The 5,329-nt window shown below is 51.4% G+C and overlaps 1 protein-coding gene across 2 annotated transcripts in view; it reads right to left on the reverse strand.

Moving 5' to 3' along the window:
* CNR2 (cannabinoid receptor 2) overlaps positions 1 to 5,329 on the reverse strand; it is a 43,331-nt gene that overhangs the window by 37,042 nt on the left and 960 nt on the right. The window lies entirely within an intron of this gene.

Here is a 5,329-nt window from a genome sequence, read left to right on the forward strand (position 1 = left end):
GTCTCGAACTCCTGGGCTCAAGCTATCCTCCCGCCTCTGCCTCCCTAAAAGCTGGGATTACAGGCGTGAGCCACAGCGCCCGGCCGACATCAGTTTCTATGTTGTCATTAATCATTGGCTCAGTAAGTGTATAAATTAAATGATATCAGATTAAGAGCAAAAACCATGTAAAGTCATGTATCAGCCAAAGCTATGGATGAATTATTAATACCTGGTTGGTGAGTCATGAGATAATTATTTGTTCAATCTATTGCCTTTTTTTTTTTTTTTTTTTTTATGGAGTCTTGCTCTATCACCAGGCTGGAATGCAGTGGCGCGATCTTGGCTCACTGCAACCTCCAACTCCCTGGTTCAAGCGATTTTCCTGCCTCAGCCTCCCAAGTAGCTGGGATTACAGGCACAGGCCACCATGCTCAGCCAATTTTTGTATTTTTAGTAGTGATAGTGTTTCACCATGTTGGCGACGATGGCCTCAATCTTCTGATTTCGTGATCCACCCACCTTGGCCTCCCAAAATGCTGGGAGTACAGGTGTGAGCCACCAAGCCTGGCCAACTATCGCTTTTTAAAAATTTATTTTGTTTTTGAGATGGGGACCTTGCTCTGTCATCCAGGCTGGTGTGCAGTGGCACAATCTCGGCTCACTGTAGCCTTGAATTTCTGGGCTCAAGCAATCCTCTCACCTCAGCCTCCTGAGTTGCTGGCATGGCAGGGGTGTGCCACCATGCCAGGCTATAACTGCTGGATTTGATTCTTCCACTTATCCTAGGAAGATCTCACACATTGAGAAAAATATCTTCTAAATTTTACAATAATTATTCACCACTTTTTAAAAAATGGAAACAGGCATTGAGACCTTCTAATGATGTGAACCTTCTGGAACATCTCCCTCCGTGGTGGGAAAAGATGGTAGAAAGTAGTGGGAAGACAGGCTTGGGTTTGATTCCCGTCTCTGCCTGTCGTGTCTAAGCCTTGGGGCCTCATCTGTCAAATGGGCCTGTTGGAAGGGAGGGACGGGTACAGAAGGTCAGTGAAGCACCCTCTGGCTCCTCCCTGGCCCTCAGTGGGTTCTATTCCCCAGCTTCCAGCTCGGTCAGATTTCCCAGAACCCAAACACATCCTGGGGAGAAACAGAGGACAAACTCATTGAATTTGGGCCAAGGCAACATCGTGAATGCAGCTGTGGCTCTCAAAGAGGAACTTAGGGGTGGCCTCAACCTCTAGGGAGGCAATGGAGCCACCGAGAGAGGGGTGGGTTGGTGGGGTGGGTGAGTGGAAACGCTGCCTCTGACTCACTGTGTAAGCAGAAGATCAAAAACCTCCTCTCTGGGCAGTGGGAGCAGGTTGGGTAGGGGAGGAGAAGCCACGAAGCTCACGGGACACTGAACCACAAAGTCATCTCTGCTCAAGGACTCACTCACATCCTCCCCAACTGGATGGAGCTCCAGCAGCCTTCACTCCTTCACCTGCTGGGGAATCCTTCCCTCCCTGCTTGGCCCTAACCCCACTGTGCAGTTCCTCCCCCGCTGACCTACTCCATTAATCTGCCCTTGTCTGCCATTTCCTCTCCTTGGCATTTGAGGTCTTTGCTGCACGGCGTGAAGACTGAGTATATCCTTTCCCTCCCCAGGAGATGGAGGGAAAAAGGAGCAGTGTACACTGTTCTGGGCTCTGCTGGAAGAGGGCTGAGACCCGATCTCACTCTTCTGGTGGTCCCGGTAGCATAGCTGGGGGCTGAGAGCCTTGGCTGTGCGTGGGTTCCTACTCTGCCCTCTCCTGAGACCTCAGTGTCCTTGTTTACAGCTTGAGGAGAGAAAGAGAAGTGCCTTTACAGGACCAAGGTGAGGATTACATAAAATAGTGCCAGTGACAGCCCTAAGCAAGGCAGGGAAGGTTTGTCAGAGATCATCATGAAAATGGGAAGTCACCTGGGCCAAAGGCTAGAGCCTCAGGGTTTTGGCACAGAATGGACACCTCGCAGGACTGGATTGGACTGCTCAGTTTGGGGTGGGGGGGAGAGAAGCCAGCCATATTCATATGATATCCCCCCAATATCCTCCCCAGCATAGGTTCTCAGGTTGTCCATGTGATGGCATCTGAACCACAACCTTGCAAGCAACACGATAAAGACAGCCCTGGTGATGGCTCCTGAGCTTGCACTAAATCTCCCCACCCAGAGGCGTTTCCACTCCTGTTCTCCGATTTGATTCCCACCACGACATGGCTTGGTTCTGGATCCAGACTGACCTGGACTTGAGTCTCAGCTTTGCCATTACCACCAGTTGTGTGACCGTGGACAAGCTTCTTTTCTGTCTTTTTTGTTGAGACAGGATCTTGCTCAGTTTCCCAGGCAATAATAGCTCACTGCAGCCTCAATCTCCCAGGCTTAAACGATCCTTCCACCTCAGCCTCCTGAGTAGAGCTGAGACCACAGGCATGTGCCACTAGGCCTGGCTAATTTTTAATTTTTTGTTTTGTAGAGACCGGGTCTCACTATGTTTCCCAGACTGGTCTTGAACTGCTGAGCTCAAGCTGTTCTCCTGCCTGGGCCTCCCAAAGTGCTGGGATTAGAGGTGTGAATCGCCACGCCCAGCCCCCTGGACAAGTCTTAAGCTTGTGTGAGCTTAGTTTCTCACCTTGCAAACATGGTTAGTCATAGCAGCTCCCTCTTAAGCTGTAGTGAGGAGTGAATGAGGAAAGGTCACAGAGCTCAAATGCATAGCAAACGTTTCATCAATGTTTGCTAAAGAAAAAAAAGAGAGCTGCTTTGAGGCAGGTTGGGAATGCTATGATAGTGTCACTTTTAGAGTTGAAGAAACTGAGGTTCAGAAAGGTGATGTGACTTGCCCCAGGTCACCTGAGTAATTGATGAGGGAGACTTGGGTTTCCATGTGATTCCACATGATTCCGTGACTGACAGCACAAGCTCTGAGCCCACAGTGCAGGACTCTCCTCACGTGGGCTCCACTGTTCCCTGGCTGTGTGACACTGCTGAGCCTTGGTTTTTCTTGTCTGTAAGACAGGGCTGCCTGTCTCTTTTCAAAGACTGCCCTTTGCGTCTCCTGGCTCAGGGACTTTTTGCAGGGGTGAGAGTAGGAAGCAGAAGCTATACGAAGACAAGCTTCTTCCTGTCCTTTCTGAGAACTGAGAACCTGAGCGCAGTGAGAAGGTTAGGCCAGGTAGATGGCGGGTGGGGAGAGAAGAGTATCCATCTGCCATCCACAGCCAAGGGGAGAGGAGAGATTGTCCCTGATGGGGAGGGGACCAGAGGTCGTGGGCTTGGCTTTCTGGTGAGACAGCGGGACCTCTGGGGGAAGTCACTGGGTGATGCATCCTGGAGGTCAAAATGAGACACAGTGGTTTCAGATCTTGCAAAGAATCTGGACTCCAGACATGCTGGGGAAGTGGGCAAGGCTGGACTTCAGACAATCAGGCCCATTTGGGCAGTGTGCATCCATTGTAGGAGGACCCAGGAGCCTCCCTCACGCTTATGCTCTGCGTGTGACCCTCTGGGTCAACGTGTGATGCTGAGAGGTGGGGGTGGGAGTGAGGGAAGCTCAGTGCACTTGGAGACTCCATTCCTCCTAGCCCAATAGGATGAGGCTCCGAGTCCTACTGAACGTGATTTAATCTGAATAAGGGAAAGAACATTTTATGCACATCTGAATGTGTGCAGTAGGAGTGACCAGTGGCTGGGCATGGTGGCTCATGCCTGTAATCCCAGCACTTTGGGAGGCTGAGGCAGGTGGATCACGAGGTCAGGAGTTCGAGACCAGCCTGGCCAATATAGTGAAACCCTGTCTCTACTAAAAATACAAAAACGTTAGCTGGGCATGGTGGTGGGTGCCTGTAATCCCAGCTTCTTGGAAGGCTGAGGCAGGAGAATCATTGAACCCAGGAGGTGGAGGTTGCAGTGAGCAGAGAACGCACCATTACACTCCAGCCCAGGCGACAATTTGAGACTCCATCTCAAAAAAAAAAAAGTGACTGCTATTGTAAAATGAGGAAGGAAGGGAAGGGGCCGGCGCTGGGGGTCTCTGCTTGGCTGAGCCAGGCTGCCATTTTCCCAACTTCACTGCCTTAGCCCGGTCTTAGCTTGCCAAAGGGTAAAGGATGCATTTCACCTGCCCAGGGCAGTTTAGAGGGTCATTCTGGTGCGCCACAAGGTGGTTACAGAGCTGCGGCCAGGGTTGCTGGGACTCTACCTCCTGAGGTCTCCCTGAACTGCTCCCTAGCCTCCGTCCTGGCTTTCATGCCACCAAGGTGTCTGTTTGCCACTCATTCCAGGGAAAAGCAGCCAGGCCTCATTTATCCGCATCTCAAATCCACGTCAAGGGCAGATGGGGTGAAAATCAAACTCTCCACCACGGCCATTCCCAAGCCCTGTGCTGCTGTCCTCCCTGTGCCTGCGTCAGACAGTCAACCCTCAAAACAAGCCTGTGAGTGACCATCTGGGGCCCATATTTCTTCAGAAGAGGAAGCTGAGCGGGAAGGAAATGGAGTGAATTGCCTGAGGCCATCGAGATACCAGTGGCAGAGCTGGGATTCAGACCTAGACGCTGACCCCAGGACACGCTGGAAAAGACTGCCCTTCCCTCCGCAGAGTGGAACTTACCCCAAGGCAGACCCTGGTCTCCTGAGTCCAGTGTGCCCCTAACACTACCTTGTGGTTTCCCATCTATAAAATGAGAGCGCAGGAGTCACTTGGTCATCTCAGAGGCCTCTGTCAGCCCCTGCCCTTTCCTGGCCCCATCTACTGCTGCGTCCGCAGTAAGGCAGGAGAGCTTGGGGGTTGAAGTGTGGGCTGTGAAGCCAGGGTGCCTAGGCTCAAGCCAATGCTCTCATTAAATGCCTGCGTGACTTCGGGTAAGTCCCCTAGCCACATCTATCAAGTGGGCAACAGTGATAGTGCCTACTGCATTCAGCTGTTGTGAGGATTAAATAAATCAAACCACTAAAGGCTCTTAGGGCAGTGCCTGTCACACAGCAAGGCCATCTGTGTGTGTGTGATTCTTGTCCCTGTAATGAAACGAAGGCCAAAGTCCTGATTCCTGGTCCTAGGAGGAGGATATCAGCCCTGAGCATTCCTGCTGTTGTATTTGACCAGAGCGTAGAAAGTTATCACCAAAACAAAAGTATGCCAGATTGCAGGGTCATTTATTATGCCGGCGACCACAGAGGACTCACGTCTCTCCAACCTGTGGTGCCAAAAGGAGGGTGCCATGATTTTTTATACCCGAAAAACCACCTTGGGAGTGGGGGTGAGGGGCGGGGATGGGGATGATAAGGTTTCGGACATTTCAAGGGCTAGGGGATTCTGTGATTCACCT

The sequence above is a fragment of the Cebus imitator genome, unplaced genomic scaffold (assembly GCF_001604975.1).
Source record: "Cebus imitator isolate Cc_AM_T3 unplaced genomic scaffold, Cebus_imitator-1.0 Scaffold87, whole genome shotgun sequence".
NCBI lineage: Eukaryota > Metazoa > Chordata > Mammalia > Primates > Cebidae > Cebus > Cebus imitator.